The following is a 19,351-nucleotide window of genomic DNA, read 5'->3' on the forward strand; positions in this document are numbered from 1 at the left end:
AAACACGGGGCAAAATAGCATACGTGTCTGGCTTAAGTGCTTGAACCAAGAAGTGCGATCTCACGGTAAACATATATTCTGGCCGTTTTTTATCTCGCCAGCTGATCGCGAAACGTGTACCTGCTACAATGAGTGAGATCTACCATGAATTTTAAAAATTTTCCAAACGAGATGCAATTTTTGACATACCAAAATGCAATGTGAGGTTATAGGTTGAATTTTCCGATTTCCACCGTATTTGCGACGCGAAATGCAAGTTAATCAGATTATTCAGTCTGTAGAAACAGGTTGGTTTAAGAACGATAAGGTTATTCAAGTCCGGAAAAGATAAACTGTTTTTAATGATTTACTGTAGAAACACACCAAAAGTTTATCATAAATACAATAATGATACATTAAGAAATAAATAATATATCACACATAGAAAAAAAATATAATGAAAATAAGGAAAGAAAATTATTCAATTTGGAACACTAAAAAACAGAAGAAAAATAGAGACCTTTTTTGCAAAATATATAGAAAATAATATATACAAGATACCAACTTATTTCTTTTCTGTCTATTTTTGTTGTGTTAAATATGTGTGAGAAAGATTATTGTCTTACACAGTAAATTAGTAGTCAATCGTAATTCGAGTCCGGAAAAGATAAACTGTTTTTAATGATTTACTGTAGAAACACGCCAAAAGTTTATCATAAATACAATAATGATACATTAATAAATAAATAATATATCACACATAGAAAAAAAATATAAGGAAAATAAGGAAAGAAAATTATTCAATTTGGAAAACTAAAAAACAGAAGAAAAATAGAGACCTTTTTTGCTAAATATATAGAAAATAATATATACAAGATACCCACATTTCTTTTCTGTCTATTTTTGTTGTGTTATATTGTCTTACACAGTAAATCAGTAGTCAATCGTAATTTTTTACAACCGAGCTTGGACAAAATTTAAATTCATATAATACAAAAAATATATAAATTGTGATCTTGTATATTCATGAGGACTTGCAGAGAACAGTTTTAGCAAAAAATAACAACTTTAATTCGTCAAAACTTTGTTAATCCTAAACAAATTTGGATGAGATTTTCAGTGTTTTTTGTTTGTCTGATGTACACTTTGAATTATATCACATAGCTTTCAGTCTCGAGTACCTCTAGCCCTTCAATCAAATTGGTTGGACGACCGGTTACACTTTACATATAACATAGTTATAAGGAGAATGAAGGGGACCATAGAAAGAAAGCATGAGAAAAGGGGAGATTTTGGTAGGGAGAGAATGAATCAGAAAAGGATCATGCTGAAAATTTCATTAAAATCTGATAATAACAAAGTTATTGAATTTGAAATTTAACAACATTTTGGTAAAAAATTAACCCAATGTACACACGATCGTCAGGAATATTTGTTAGGCTTATTCTATAAAATGAAATAATTATTTCATATTTTCATACATGTGTGTATGATATGTCCCAAGTATCATATCATTATTTCCAGCAATGCATATCTTCACATTAAAGGTCTAGTCCACCACAGAAAAGATTGTTTTGAATCAACAGAGAAAATCAGGCAAGCATCATGCAAAATATTTCATCTAAATCGGATGCAAAATAAGACCCTCACTTTTTGTTTTGGTTTTCATTGTTTGAATTGTACAATATTTCAATTTTTTACAGATTTGACAATAAAAAATAAAAATAAAACTTTATTTCATAGGACAATGAGGAGAAAATTATAATATTTCATATTTAAAAAACAAAGAAAAGTGAATGAGTGATGTCATCAGTTCCCTCATTTGCATACCGACCTGGATGTGCATGTAACTATTAAGTGAAATTGAGCGAAACTTAAAAATGTCATACCTTTCTTATTTTTCATCCGATTTTTATGTTTGATTTTTCTCTTTTTAATCAAATCAACTTTTTTGTTAGGGTGGACATGTCTTTGAAATAAATTTTCACTCCATTTTTTATAGTTCTCGGAGGACAAAATGTAAATTAGCGCGACTTCTTGTAATAAAATACAAAAGAACAAGTGGGGATATGACATCAGCTGGGAACGTCGTGGTCTAGTGGTTCTGACTCTCATCTTTCAAACAGAGGGTCGTGAATTTGAGTCCTAGCCATGGTGTGTTTTCCTTCAGCCCGAATTTCATCCACACTGTGCATCACTAGACCCAGATGAAGTGAATGGGTACCCGGCAGGATTAATTCCTTGAAGCTGTAATAAGAAATATTGGATGAAAACAATGCAAAGGACAGTATATTAGCTAAGGGTTCAAAATATGAATGCTTGTCATGTGTGTAAGCTTTCTTTAGAAGTTCATATATTTTTTTATATATTGAGAAATTTGCAGTATACTCTACCATTCAATTGAATGATACCAATTAACAAATATCAACAAAACATTTTGTAAAATATGATAAATAAATTTATGTTTAACCATAGATGGGTAGACAATAACCTATTATATAATGGGAGGTTGCCCCAATGATGACAAATACCACAACAAATGAATACCTGGGGAAAGTGTCCACCCTTCCCCCCTCAGCCAACATACTGATTTTTTTCTGGGGGGGGGGTGTCAGAAAAGACGTGTGCTCCTCTAAATAGGGATGACATTTGTCCTTTCTAAGGATTTTTTACCATTCCTGACAAGGTTTTTTTCAGCTATGCCACTGCAGGAATACAATCTGTTTTATCTCATGAAGCTTTGCATTTTTTTCTACTGAAGAAAATTCTTACACACCTACCTTTCATAAACTCCAATTGTTTCTTGTACACGGTACGTTTTCTGTGTTCAACACCCGCCGTGTCATTCCAAGATAAGGCTGGATCATCTACCTTATCATCCAGTGTATCCGTCGTCCAAACTTTGAAAATGAAATAAAATCAATTTAAGTGTTGTAAAATCTGCATGTATGTGCAGATACAAACAAAAATAGAATACTAATATAGTAATAGAAAAATAATGATCTTAGAACTTTAATGTTAAAGATATTTTTCATGGACCTCTGATTACCAGCCCAGAATTTAGGATAAAAATAAGGAAATGTGATAGTATTTCAGCGTAGTTCAGACAAGGCTGTATTATAACTGTGCATGCTTTATACTAGTAATAGCTATGTCATCTGAAATCAAATTTCTAGAGCAGCAATTTTCAAGAGGGTAATCGATGACATAAATTCCATTTTTCTGGTATTGACAATCGCAGAAGCAGATCCAAGTGGGCACATTTGACCTGTGCCCCCACCTTGAGAGCAATAGTTGATGTGTTTGATAAAAATGTGGCTTTCTTACACAAGTGTTCTCCCCCCCCCCCCCCTTCGAAAGTTACAGCAAATATTTATATTAAAAATATTGTCTCATACAAGAGGATCTCCTTTTTGGTTTGCTTGTTATTTAAAGTTTCCTTGGGAAAATGTGCCCCACTACCCCCTTTGAGAAATCATGGATCCGTTCATGGACAATCATATGCCAGTGGATGAACTCCAGACGTTTTTTAGGCAAGTTTTGATCAGTAAATAAATAAAAACAGATAAAATGTGATCACAGGACAAACTTAACTTTAAAAGAGGATAAAATTTACTTTAAAAATTGATATGCCTAGCCCCATGAAAGGATCTAAGAATACCCTCCGGCACTAATGCAGTTTCACACCAGCCAACTCACAGTGAACAATTGTGTACAACGGATAGCGGAGCGTGAACGTAGCGGTCGTGTACATTTTTGCTTATTACATGACGTCATCCAGCCACTGCCGAGAACCAATTTATGAATGAAAATATAGTAAGCATGCGCAGTGCAAGCCTTTTGTTTCCCCACACAGAATTCCACCAAAACAAGTGTGCAATTCCCTATCACCTCGTACCAAAATCGACCTAGAATTTCAATTTTCCTATATTTTATATGAATTATGAAAGGTATTCTCGGAGGATCTATTTTCTCACCGATACCGCACAGGTAAGCGAATTTTGAATACTTCTTGCTTTTCCGTCAAAATCTTACGAATTAGCGTCTATATGTCATCGTGTTCCTTGGAATTTGTAGAGTCTATCGCAACGTGCATAAAGTCAATTGGCTTCCGGGTTTTGGAGCGTCGCGTGAATATGCATGAAATTGCAGTTTCGATAATTTTCGATCGATACCGGAGCGATCCGATCACGAACCAAGACCATTTACCGTGTACACAACATGACCGGATATCGTTATCGATACTTCCGCACGCAGTCCAAAGGAATTATTTTTGGGACCACGTGGTCATGACGTGATCTGCGCTATTGACCAATCAGCGGTCTTCGAATCGCTGTGCGGAGACGATCTATCCGTTGTACACAGTCTATGGACAATTGTTCGTTGTGCATGCAACTTCAAGCAAAACTCCCCACCAGAATTGTCTACACACATTTTGAGATCAATACACAATATGCCCACCACTTTTCAAAATATTGCGGATCGCTTGGATTCGCCGTCATGTTGATATGGACCGAAGTTATGCGATCAAAAGATTCGCATGCGGCATGCTGGCAGTTTGTTTGCCACATGTTAGCATGATTTGGTTGCTAACTTCAGTCCATATAAATATTACGGCGAATCCGAGAGATCCGCGAAGTGATGTCTACGGATTAGATCAACGACGTCGAGATCGAAGACTAAATACAGCCATTCCCAATATTTTGAAAAACGGTGGGTATATTAACATCGAAATGTGACTGAGAGACCTGTCATGACATTTGGGAACAAGTTTTGGTGATGAGGTATGCTGGTAATCGGCCGGTGCAAAACTGCATTAGCGCCAGTTTTCTCTGCATATTTATTGCAGCCTCTGTAGAAAAATTGAATAGGAATCGTTTGTCACTCCGTCCAGTCACAGTTCCACACACAAAGTGCACATTTTACCATTGAAATAGTATGTGCAATGAGTGGTGTGTACAGTGTAGCAAAGTTATAGACCTGCGTAGCCTTTATCATTTTTTAAACTTTAGGACCCTTACCATGTTTCACCTCCATTTTATCTCATTTACCAACATCTATCAACAACAACAACAACAAATTATAGGCCTAATTTCAAAGCAATATTTGTCGGCAAGTTTTCAATTTCAGTAAATTAACGTGTGCAGTAACGGTCTATTTATTCACAATTAAAACTTTGACAGTCTTGACATTAGCATTAACAAATCATTCATTCACGAATTCAATGTATTCAGAGATGGTTTTTGTAAAACATTGACAATAAACATCAGGCAATATGAGCGAATTACTATTCAATGCTCGCCGATCTTAACTCTGCCAATACAAAGCATAAACCATAAGCACTCCCTATCGTCAAAGCCACGTCCCGGCCCGTAGAGCAGCGGCCAGCGCCAACGGGGCAGTGACGGTGGCAGTGCAGTGGTCGTGCATGTCGTGGCAGTACAACGACATCTAACATTTTGAGACAATTTGAGAAATAAATCAAAGAAAATTGTTATAGAACTTACTGTTATAGCCTTCTACAAATGACTTTGAAGTCGCTGTCCGAATCTGACCCGTGTTCCTTTAGTTTTTGATGAATTATCGACGGACTTATCAACAGCAAAACGGTAGTACCGGTAGATCGAGTTTTCTTTTTCAAATATTGCACTTGGCGGTTAGATATAGACGTTCGCGCGTGCGTAGTGCGAGAACAACGCGTATAATAGAGCTACCTGGCAAGCAGCCAAGCGGCCCCTCTCGCGAAAGCATATGGGGGGGGGGATAAATTATCACAAAATATGGGGGGAGGGGACTTCTTCGCCAAGATAAATACACATCCCGATATGGGTGGGGGGTGAATTAAAACCAAATCAGGGGTGTCTTCTTTTTCCTCTCGATTGGTTCTGGGTTGGAAACCATGATGGCGTGAGTGCATGCCACTGTTTTCCTTGGATCTTGGAATGTATGAAAAAAGTTTTCGATCCCTTCACTTTTTTTTGCTGTTCTCTATGTTATTTTCGTTTTTATTTTCGTTGTCTTTTTTTCTTTTCTGTTAATCTTTCTTTTCTTCTTTGCCTTTTTTCTTTTCTTGTTTTTTCCCCTTTATATATATATTTTTTACTCACTCCTCTTCCCTTTTAATTTGCTTTTGTAATGATTGAAATTGAGATTTCATTCAGTAGATTTCTTTTCTGTTACATTGTACTATACCCTGTATGGCGGCAGGGAATTTTGATAGGGGTGAGGGAGCAAGACCATGTGGATAAATCATTTCAATCAAGTAATGCCGGCCTATAGAATAGCTCTCCTCTTTATAAACGCCGTCCACAAGTGGGAAAGAATATTTAGAGCCTAAAATAGAATTAGAATTTTGGAACTATCATTTGTAAAAAAAGGGTGAAATAATTCATGATTGGAAGCAGCTATAATAGCGTACAAATGGGTCAGATGGGGCTTTTGACGTTGCAGACAGACCAAATCAGGGTTTGCGGATGGGAATTTGATAGAGGTTGGGGGACCAAGACAACCAACAGTGAATTCATTTTTAGCAAAATATGGGGCATTGCAAGAAACTTGCAATCGAAGCAATCGAACGCAAATCAATTTCAGACTCCAAAATCATGAGAGTCATACTTTTCATTGCAAACTTGCAACTGATCCATAAAAAAATCCAAATTGATATGTTCTAGATAAACTTAATGTATCATCACCTGTAAATTTGCATCTGATCGAATTTTGGGATTGACTGCAAATATCTTCTAACACTAAATATATAGTTCTTTTTATAAAAAGCGGCCATAAACAAGCAAAATGATTATAAAAATAGAATAAAACTTATTAATTAAAAATTAAAACCCTTTTTATCAAAAAAGATTTCATTGACCGATTGATTTTATTTTTGCATGCACCCATTGCATCAGATTTAAATTTATGTACAATAGTAAAATATAACAAATTTATAATATTGTATCATAACCACTGGATCAATAATATTTAAACACATATAGACCTTTTACTTAATAAGGACAAAGACAATTTAAAAGAATGCAAGAGACCATGTTTACAATCATGAGCGATTACACTTGATTTGGGGAAGCTGCTCGCATAAAAGTCACAGGTCAAATATTTAATTAACTCTAAATACCTTTTAATCTTTGATATATTTTCTTTAAATCTTCGGAATTATGTTAATGGGTAATGCAATTGGGCATATCATTCAGCATTAACACAAATGGCATTCATAAGGCAAACACCACTAAGCCACTATAGCTTTACAATTATCCAACATGATTATATTATATACCACTAGGCACATACTACTAAGACACCATATTGATACCAATCATACCATTATAGAGGCACATACTACTGAGACACCATTGAATACCACTGAGACACCATTGTATACCACTGAGACACCATTGGGTATATAATGGTATACCATGCAGTCATACCATTAGAGGCACATACTACTCAGACACCATTTGACACCACTGAGACACCATTGGGTATATGGTATACAATTCATCATACCAGTCATACCATTATAGAGACACATACTACTCAGACACCATTGAATACCACTGAGACACCATTGTATACCACTAAGACACCATTGGTGCATGGTATACCATTCATTATACCGGTCATACCATTAGAGGCATATACTACTGAGACACTATTCAATACCACTGAGATACCATTGTATACCACTGAGACACCATTGGATGTATGGTATACTATTCATCATACCATTACAAGCACATACCACTGAGACACCATTGAATACCACTGAGACACCATTGTATACCACTGAGACACCATTGGGTATATCATGGTATACCATGCAGTCATACCATCAAAGACACATACTACTGAGACACCATTGAATACCACTGAGACACCATTGTATACCACTGAGACACCATTGGTGCATGGTATACCATTCATTATACCAGTCATACCATTAGAGGCATATACTACTGAGACACCATTGGTGTATGGTATACCATTGATCATACCAATCATACCATTACAGGCACATACTACTGAGACACCATTGAATACCACTGAGACACCATTGTATACCACTGAGACACCATTGGATGTATGGTATACTATTCATCATACCAATCATACCATTACAAGCACATACCACTGAGACACCATTGAATACCACTGAGACACCATTGGGTAAATGGTATACCATTCATCATACCAATCATATCATTAGTCACATACCACTGAAACACCATTCGGTATATGGTATACCATTTACCATTAAATAAACTACCAATTACCATTAAGAACTTACCATTGAAACACCACTTAAATACCATTCGCGTACCATTTACCATTCAGATTACCATTCAACTACCATTCGGCACCATTCAAATACCATTGGCGATTTTTATAAGGGAAATCTTTTAACATGAATTCATTGTTCTTCTATCTTTGTTTTTCCTTTTCTTTTTAGTTGTGTACGTGGAACATGTAACTCACGTAATGCCTATTATAATATGTCACCGAAGTTTGTTGTTTTCATGTTATTTGTCTGATACTTTGTCAAAATGATGGTGTGTGCGTGTGTCTGTCTGGGTGTGTACCTGTTTGTGTGTTTGTGTGTGTGATTGAATGTATGTGTTATAGGATGAGAATAGAGAGAAAGGGGTGGACAGGGAAATTGATATAAAAGAACAAGAACGCATCAATACCTATTCTTTTGCTACTTGCTTTTATTTCTCTGAACTTGAATACCATCAGCAAAAACTGTCCACATAAACGTAATTATAATGACAATATCACCACAGACATTTTTTTTTGTATTCTCCCGCTAAAAAGAAGTGAAATATGACAACGTGGACTATAGTCGTGGCTTTCATCATGGAATATAGCTTTGAAGTACGAATCACTTATACAGTCAATCACTTCGGATGACATGCCCTTATCGCTTTCAAAGGACAGTCACTCAATTATGAAAATATTGTTCTCTCAAGGTAGGCCACCGATTGCTGTCATTTCAACAGAATGCTAAATTTAACATGTTTTTCTTGAATGGTGATAAAGGAACTTTGGATTTCAAATTATTTAATTCCATTAATTTTTGGCTGTTGGAACCCAGGACCAAAATCCAGTTGAAACAAATTAGAGCAAAACCAATTGAAACCAGTTGGCCAACTGGTTTCAATAGGGAAATTGGAACAACTGGTTCCAATTGAAAACCAGTTGCTAACTGGTTCCAATTGAAAACCAGTTGCTAACTGGTTCCAGTTGAAAACCAGTTGCTAACTGGTTCCAGTTAAAACCAATTGGGCAACTGGAACCAGTTGGCTATTGGTTTCAATTGGTTTTCAATTGGTTCCAGTTGTTCCAATTTCCCTATTAAAACCAGTTGAATCCAATTGGAGGCAACTGGTTTCAATTGGTTCCAGTTGAAACCAATTGGAGGCAACTGGTTTTCAACTGGAACCAGTTGAAACCAATTGGTTTCCAACTGGATCCAATTGGAACTTCCAGTTGGAATGAACTTAATTAGTTACAAATTAATTAGCATTTGCACTAACTATTGCTCATGCCAACACAGAAGCAGTGTTATTTGTCTATTAATACCAATGTAAAGGGCATTGATAAAATACAGACTTTCATATGTATATATTCATATTGGAGTTCTTCAAATATATGTATTTTTATTTGATGTAATTTGGTAACAGTTAGTGGTGTACTAATTATCTTTGAATCTGTTTTAATTATAATCTATAACATTTATGAACATGGTTTTCACTGCTAAGTATTGGAAACACTTATCTGAAAAAAGTGTGGAACTTCAAATTGAAAAAAATTAAATAGATACATTGTAAATCGTGATGAATCTCATAAAACATTAATCCGTGCACACTGGCAGAAAATATGCAAATTAACTGGTTTCAATTGGATCCAGTTGGGTAACTGGAAAATTTCCAATTGGAAACCAATTGGAAATCATTTCCAGTTACCCAACTGGATCCAGTTAGGATTTCCAGTTACCCAACTGGTTCCAGTTTTATTTCCAGTTACCCAACTGGTTCCAATTAGAATTCAGTTACCCATCTTTCCAGTTAGAAGTCATCTCCAGTTACCCAACTGATTCCAGTTAGAAATCATTTCCAGTTGGAAGTCATTTCCAGTTACCCAACTGGTTCCAGTTAGGATTTCCAGTTGCCCAACTGGTTCCAGTTAAGATTTCCAGTTACCCAACTGGTTCCAGTTAGAAATCATTTCCAGTTGGAAGTCATTTCCAGTTACCCAACTGGTTCCAGTTAGGATTTCCAGTTGCCCAACTGGTTCCAGTTAGAAATCATTTCCAGTTGGAAGTCATATCCATTTACCCAACTGGTTCCAGTTAGGATTTCCAGTTGCCCAACTGGTTCCAGTTAGGATTTCCAGTTGCCCAACTGGTTCCAGTTAGGATTTCCAGTTGCCCAACTGGTTCCAGTTAGGATTTCCAGTTGCCCAACTGGTTCCAGTTAGGATTTCCAGTTGCCCAACTGGTTCCAGTTAGGATTTCCAGTTGCCCAACTGGTTTCAATTGGAAATTGTTAAATTCCAGTTAAAACCAATTGAAACCAATTGAAACCAGTTGGAAATCCAACTGGTTTCAATTGGATTTTGGTCCTGGGAATCAGGGCTGCACAGAAGTTAAAAAAATGCACATGAATATAATAGTTAACCATGTTTTTGTATCTTGTTCAATACCAAAATCTCTTCAAAGAAATTAACTTTATATCGTTGGTTAATTGTAACTAAATAAACTATAAATTACTACTACTTCTACTACTACTACTACTACTACTACTACTACTACTACTACTACTACTACTCCTACTCCTACTCCTACTACTACTACTACTACTACTACTACTACTCCTATCCTACTACTACTACTACTACTATTTCGTACTGATTATGACTATGATAATATGAGTACATGGCTTCATTACCCTCGTATTATTTATTTATTTATTTATTTTGTTTTATTTATTTTATACTGCAGGGTAGGCCTGTTCAGTTCTTGAAACTGCTTTACAAAGGCGCCCTGCAGTTTAAAATACATGTCAAGATAACTATAAAATATATCATCAAAAAAACATTCAACGTCAAATATACAAAATACAAACTATTTAACATCAGAAACAATTAACATAAAAAAAAATTAGAGTGGGAAGTGACAATCTAAACATACAAGTACATAGCATTGTAAATCAATGGAATATTATTTCGCTCTTCATCAATTCGTATGAAAGGCTTTGCATAATTTTTTAAAAACTAACAAGGAGGTACACGTACAGGCTTGTAAATTTGAAGGAAGTGCATTAAATAATTTGGGTCCGAAATATGCGAAAGATTTTCTTTTATATTCAGTTCTAGCTTTGGGAAGCTGAAGGGGGCATCGCAAAGAAAACCGTGTCCTGTATTTAACGGGCCGTTTACATACTAAAGGTTTTAAATAATTTGGAACTAAATTGTTCATTATTTTATATACAAAAACACAATACTGATATTTTATACGCTGATCTACCGATTGCCACTTCAGTGACTGCAACAGAGATATTTGTGATGTATTATAATCTTTTTTCAAAAGCATCCTGGCATATTTATTTTGAAGTTTTTGTATCTTATCTAAATGTATTTTTGCACTGCTTCCCCAAGATGTAATACAGTAATCAATGTAAGGTAAAATCATAGAAAAGTACAGCTTTTTCATGATATCAAAGGACTGTAAATGCTTAATCCGCCTTATACAACCTATTGCTCGAGATATTTTACAAACGATATTAGTAATATGTTCACACCAAGTCAAGCCCGGATCGAGCATGACACCTAAGTATTTAATCTTTTTTACATTTTCTAATTGTATATTCCTGAATTTCACTGGCAAATGAGCACCCCTCAACTTTTTCTTTTGACCAAATACCATAGCTTTTGTTTTTTGCGGGTGTAAATGCATATTATTTAAGTCTAACCATTTACATATTGAATCAAAATCATCTTGCAAATACTTTTGTACCTCCTTAATTGATTCACCGTGATTAAAAATGGCGGTATCATCAGCATAAAGAGACATTTTAGAATGTACATGCAATTTCAAATTACACATGTCATTAATAAAAATACAAAATATCAATGGACCCAATATAGATCCTTGTGGAACACCTGATTTTATCTTTAAAAATTCCCTGCGACAATTGTTAATCATTACAAATTGCCTTCTGTCTGTTAAATACGATTCCATCCAGTTGTATTCATTGCCAGTAATACCATAGTACTTAAGTTTTGCAAGTATAAAATTGTGAGGAATAACATCAAAAGCTTTGCGTAGGTCCAAGAAAATACCACCAGTAACATGTTTTCGGTCCATTTTATGATCATACAAAAAGTCTGTAATCTCAGTTAGACAAGTGGCAGTGGAATAAGACGGTCTGAAGCCAGACTGACAATTTGCAAGTAGATCATTTACATTTAAGTACTTATACAATTGATCATGTACTGCTCTCTCTAGTATTTTGGACAGGATTGGAAGCACAGAAATTGGTCTATAATTGTCAATTATGTACAGGAGTAATTCTTGCTGTCTTAAAATCTTCTGGAATAACACTAGTTTGTAAAGTTGCATTAAATAAATGGGTTAAAGGTCCAGCTATACTCTCTGCTGCCAGCTTAATAAACCTAGGGTAAATACCATCTACTCCGACCGCTTTCGAACAATCAATATGTAATAGCTCTTTCAAAACATACTCCTTTTTGATTGCACAAAATTTAAATTCACAATCTGGAATAAAAAGAGTTTGTAAATTGTTTAATAAATCTTTCGAGAAATTATTCGAAGGGGCTTGCAACCTTGAGCCGACTTCATTAAAGGCTTTGTTTAGAACGTGAGCTATTTCATTGTTAGGTATTTGATCATCATCAATTGTTAACTTAACATCATGACTCGTGGTTTTATTTTTCTTAGGTAGAAGCTTCGATAAAACGTTCCAGTTCTTTTTTATGTCATTTCCACAGTCCTTAAATTTGTCCTGATAATATTTCTTTTTCAAATTTTTAATCAAGTTATTAGCTCTGTTACGGGAAGACTGAAATTTATTCCACCAATGAATTAATCTTGTTTTTCTAAATTGCTTTCGATAATAATCCCTTTCGCGTGCTAACACCAAATAATCATCATTTATCCAAGGTACCCCTCTTTGTTTTTGCCGCACTGATATCACGGGGGCATGCCAGTCACAAATGTCTAGGAGTGCGTTTTTAAAGGAGTGCCACAATTTTTCAACATCAGTCCCACAGGAATAAAACTCATGCCAATCAACTTTCCTTACATCATCTTTAAATTTCTCACTGTCAAAGTACTTGAAAGAACGACATTTAGTTATTTTAGGAGAAAGGGGTTGATGTTTCAATCACAGAGTGATCACTAAGTCCAGCTGACTGCACTCCTGACTTAATAATATTGTCAACAAGTGCATCAGAAATACATACCAAATCGATTACTGACTGGCTATGTGGTGAAATTCTCGTAACATTTTGTATTAAAGTTTTAAAAAGATTATGATAGATATTTAAAAAATTATTTATAGCGATTCTTTCTTTATTTTCCCCCTTTCATTTCTTCCCTTTTCCTTTTCCTTTGCTTAAACCTACAGGCGTTAGATTATACTAGGGGAGAATTAGGGATACACAAAAAAAACACACAAAAAAAAAACACAAAAAAAACGGCACTATGTACAGCCAAAGTTGCCCAACTCCCGCCATAACCAAAAGTCCAAAACCAACAAACAAGAAGAACAATAATGATAGCCTTTTAGGGCCCCATGGGAGACCAACTTTATGTTGAATGAGCACCCTGGTAAAATATTTGAATAAATAAATAAACAAACAAATAAATAAATACGTGTATCAACAACAACATTTCTCATAAAAATGAGATCAGCGCCCTAGTTCTAATTCCTCACTCTTCAACCTCTATCCTTCTGCGATTTATGTTTGCCGCCCTCTGTGTTCACGCCTCTGACGCGCGCACGGTTCTTGTTAATATTCTACATGCTTAGGCGGCAATTTGCGGTTTAGGTGCAATTTGCGGTTTAGGGCCTAAACCGCAAATTGCACCTAAACCGCAAATCGCCGCCTAAGCTTGTAGAAAAAAAGTATTTTCGAAACGAAGGACCTTGGATGAGTGGTTTCACTCCCCTAATAACATTTAGTATTAAAGTTTGAAAATTTTTGAAAATAAGCTACTATTACTACTACTTCTACTACTACTACTACTACTACTACTACTACTACTACTACTACTCCTACTACTACTACTACTACTACTACTACTACTACTACTACTACTACTACTACTCCTACTCCTACTACTACTCCTACTACTACTACTACTAAAACTACTACTGCTACTACTCTTACTGCTACTACTACTACTCTTACTGCTACTACTACTTCTACTACTGCTACTCCTACTACTACTACTACTACTACTACTACTACTCCTACTACTACTCCTACTACTACTACTACTACTACTACTACTACTACTACTACTAAAACTACTACTACTACTACTCTTACTGCTACTACTACTTCTACTACTCCTACTACTACTACTACTACTACTACTACTACTCCTACTCCTACTCCTACTACTACTCCTACTACTACTACTACTACTACTACTACTACTACTACTACTAAAACTACTACTACTACTACTCTTACTGCTACTACTACTTCTACTACTGCTACTCCTACTACTACTACTACTACTACTATTTCGTACTGATTATGACTATAATAATATGAGTACATGGCTTCATTACCCTCGTAACATTTTGTATTAAAGTTTTAAAAAGATTATAATAAATATTAAAAAAATTATTTATAGCGATTCTTTCTTTATTTTCCGCCTTTCATTTCTTCCCTTTTCCTTTTCCTTTGCTTAAACCTACAGGCGTTAGATTATACTAGGGGAGAATTAGGGATACACAAAAAAAAACACAAAAAAAAACACACAAAAAACGGCACTATGTACAGCCCAAGTTGCCCAACTCCCACCATAACCAAGAGTCCAAAACCAACAAACAAGAAGAACAATAATGATAGCCTTTTAGGGCCCCATGGGAGACCAACTTTATGTTGAATGAGCACCCTGGTAAAATATTTAAATGAATAAACAAATAAATAAATACGTGTATCAACAAAGGGATCAACAACAACATTTCTCATAAAAATGAGATCAGCGCCCTAGTTCTAATTCCTCGCTCTTCAACCTCTATCCTTCTGCGATTTATGTTTGCCGCCCTTTGGGTGTTTTTTTTGTGTATCCCTAATTCTCCCCTAATATAATCTAACGCCTGTAGGTTTAAGCAATGGAAAAGGAAAAGGGAAGAAATGAAAGGCGGAAAATAAAGAAAGAATCGCTATAAATATTTTTTTAAATATTTATTATAATCTTTTTAAAACTTTAATACAAAATGCTACGAGGGTAATGAAGCCATGTACTCATATTATTATAGTCATAATCAGTACGAAATAGTAGTAGTAGTAGTAGGAGTAGCAGTAGTAGGAGTAGTAGTAGTAGTAGTAGTAGTAGTAGTAGGAGTAGCAGTAGTAGAAGTAGTAGTAGTAGTTTTAGTAGTAGTAGTAGTAGTAGTAGTAGTAGTAGTAGTAGTAGTAGGAGTAGTAGTAGGAGTAGGAGTAGTAGTAGTAGTAGTAGTAGTAGGAGTAGCAGTAGTAGAAGTAGTAGTAGCAGTAAGAGTAGTAGTAGTAGCAGTAAGAGTAGTAGTAGTAGTAGTTTTAGTAGTAGTAGGAGTAGTAGGAGTAGTAGTAGTAGTATTATAGTAGTAGTAGTAGTAGTAGTAGTAGTAGTAGTAGCAGTAAGAGTAGTAGTAGTAGCAGTAAGAGTAGTAGTAGTAGTAGTTTTAGTAGTAGTAGGAGTAGTAGGAGTAGTAGTAGTAGTATTATAGTAGTAGTAGTAGTAGTAGTAGTAGTAGTAGTAGAGTAGTAGTAGTAGTAGTAGTAGTAGTAGTAGTAGGAGTAGGAGTAGTAGTAGTAGTAGTAGTAGTAGTAGTAGTAGTAGTAGTAGTATAGGAGTAGTAGTAGTAGTAGTAGTGGTAGTAGAAGTAGTAGTAATAGTAGCTTATTTTCAAAAATTTTCAAACTTTAATACTAAATGTTACCAGGGGAGTGAAACCACTCATCCAAGGTCCTTCTTTTCAAAAATACTTTTTTTCTACAAGCTTAGGCGGCGATTTGCGGTTTAGGTGCAATTTGCGGTTTAGGGCCTTAACAATCGGCGCCTTGAACCTTCTTCCATTTGCATAATTTTCGAATATTGTGTGCTCACTATATGATGCATTAAACATCGGGATTTTCATAAAAATCAAATCAAATGAACCATACAAGGAGGTTTGTGACAGATATCCATAGTTACAAATCGCATTTTTTCCAATAACGTAAAAAAGAGCTAATCACATTCCTCATGTTCATTCAAGCGTGAATGTTTAATTAAACGCCTTTGAATCATTGAAGCATGTTAATTGCTCATGAACATAACGAAAAAAAATGATAAAAGATCAGTTTCAGTTACAAAAATGACACAATACTTGCCTATGATATTTGAAAATCGTATTTTTTGTTTTCAATAAATGTCCATTGAACCGGAAAACGATGAATATTGTTGAAGATACTCTTTCCAAAAATAATTGTCATCACATTCAATCATTTTTATTGATAAAAATGTGTAAAAAATCCAATTATAGCAAATTTGGATTTGTGTTTATTCAACCGTGAAATTTAGCCAAAAAAGTTGTATCATCTTTTAGAAAGTACCTTTTACAAGCTTTCTGACTATTTTTCATGATGAGAATGTGGAATTAGTTCCTATGAAATGGAATCAAAGTCATGATATTTGGCTTGTGACTTTTGAAAAGTGACATTTTTGCCTTCCGACGGTGCTCATTGAAGCATGACGTAAAATACGTCCATAAAATTTACTCAGAGGGTAGCTTATAAAATTACCTTCACGCTCATGTAGAAATATATCAAAAACTCGCATTGGTTCAGAAATTATTGATGTTTGTTCAAGGGGGGACTTACTTTTTTTGTTGTGTATAATTTCAAAGTCTTTTTTCCAGACCCGGTTATTTAAAAAAATATAATATAAATCCAAACTATGATACGAAAATGATATTCCAGTGGAATGAATGTTGTTGTTTTTGTTCGCTTGGGTTTTAAGGCGCGTGTCATTCAGATATGAATATTTACGCCTATGAAATAAGAATCAAGCTTAGTCTATTCTCCAGACTCAGTTAATTAAAACTGGTGGAATAAATGTTTTGTTGCTGTTTTAACTTATACGGCGCGTATTGTGAATATATGGGCTGAGAGTAAATTGAGAATCAAGCATAGTCTTTTCTCAAGACCCAGTTACTTAAAACTAAAAACTAAAATCCCTTAATGATATAGGGTATTTATATTGCAAACATATCCACCTTGTTAGGTGCTCAAGGCACTCCTACATTACCCAGCTAAGCTAGGCGCTCATAGCGCAAACAACTTTTTAAGGAATTACTTCCTACCGATACCCATGTACCTCACCCGGGTTGAGAGCAACACACTGTGGATCAGTTTCTTGCTGAAGGAAATTACAGCATGGCTGGCATTCGAACCCACGACCCTCTGTTTCAAAGTCAGAAGACTAATCAACAAATGCAATCATTTCTATGGGGCGCCAAGTGTCCGCCAGTATATTTCGTCCAAATCAAGTCATTTCGTACACAAAATATGTTTTTATTCAGACGAAAATCATTTCGTCATGACGCTGTTTTATTTCGTATACGAAATTTATTTTTTGTCACATAAAATTAATTTCGTCTCGACGAAATGCACGAAATAAATTTTGTCTAGACAAAATGCAATTACGTCCACAAACTTTATTTGGCGTGCCATACGAAATGAATTTTGATCAAACGAAATGGCGCACCAAATGTCCGATGTGTAATTCCGTCCAATTCACGCCATTCCGTACACAAAATGTGTTTTTGTTCATATGAAAATCATTTTGTCATGACGCTGTTTTATTTCGTATACGAAATTTATTTTTTGTCACATAAAATTAATTTCGTCCGACGAAATCAATTTTCGTTGAGACGAAATGTAATTGCGTCCACAAAATTTATTTCGTATGTACAAAATGAATTTTGATCTAACGAAATGGCGCCCTAAGTGTCCAATGGAAAATTCTGTATGCACACTTTGTTTTTTCACTCAAACGAAAATCATTTCGTCATGATGCAGTGTGATTTCGTATACGAAATTTATTCTGTGTCACCCTTAATCAATTTCGTCCACAAAATTCATTTCGTCCCGATGCAAAATTTATTCTGTCGACGAAATGATTTTGTGTCAAAACACACAAAAAAATTCGTCTCCCCTGTCTATTCATTTCGTTCCGATGCGATATCTATTCCGTGGACAAAATGATTTTGTGTCAAAACACAAAAAAAATTTCGTCTCCTCTGTCTATTCATTTCGTTCAGATGCGATATCCCGTTGACGAAATGATTTTGTGTCAAAACACAAAAAAATTTTGTCTCTGTCTATTCATTTCGTTCCGTTGCGAAATCATTCCGTCGACAAAATGATTTTGTGTCAAAACACACAAAAAAATTTCGTCTCCTCTGTCTGCTATGGGTCGCTGATTGCCAGCGCCTGCAGCTAGCTAGCTGTATGTCTAAAGCTCCGGTCGGGCCGGTCACGTAGTTGTTGACGAGTTGGTGAACTTGTCTTAGCTTAGATTTCACATTATTCATGCCTACATGAGCTGCATACAACTGCTCTAATCGCTAGGATGTGGATGGACATTGATTTCGTAAGTTCAGCTTAAGTTTTCGACTCAAAAATTACGTTAAAAAAGGGAAATTCGCGAATTCGTTAATCGTTACCAAACTTGCATTTGCAAAAACAATGCTAGTCCCGTGTATTCAAGTTTATGTACTGTTGTCAGTACAGCATGGGGCCGGGGAGGGTGATTTGTCTTTTCTGCACATCTGAAATGGTAATGAATTATACAGGCTGAAGATATTCCGGCCTAGATCTTAATATATAATGTAAAAACGGCATTATTATTGTCGATTGACAGATCACCTAATTAAAGAAACTGCTGCTTTCGACTCACCGTACGCCGGCCGTAGGACAAATGTGACCAAGCCAGCTATTAGAGCTAGAGAGAGGAAGGGAGAGAAATCAAAACTTGAGAAAGCGGGGAGGATGCGATGGAGTCCATTAATTTATGTACAAGAGTGTGCTCGTCCATTTGTTCATGTACAAATTGATAAAGCTAGAGAACTATTGCCAA

General features: G+C 35.3%; 1 long non-coding RNA gene across 1 annotated transcript; it reads right to left on the reverse strand.

Moving 5' to 3' along the window:
* Nucleotides 1-2,199: 2,199 nt before the first annotated feature.
* LOC121412172 lies at nt 2,200-5,527 on the reverse strand. Its single transcript, XR_005969562.1, has 3 exons — nt 5,487-5,527; nt 2,760-2,879; nt 2,200-2,226 (listed from the first exon to the last, which is right to left on the reverse strand). It is a non-coding gene; the product is annotated as an uncharacterized LOC121412172 (long non-coding RNA).
* Nucleotides 5,528-19,351: the final 13,824 nt, after the last annotated feature.

The sequence above is a fragment of the Lytechinus variegatus genome, chromosome 3 (genome assembly GCF_018143015.1).
Source record: "Lytechinus variegatus isolate NC3 chromosome 3, Lvar_3.0, whole genome shotgun sequence".
NCBI lineage: Eukaryota > Metazoa > Echinodermata > Echinoidea > Temnopleuroida > Toxopneustidae > Lytechinus > Lytechinus variegatus.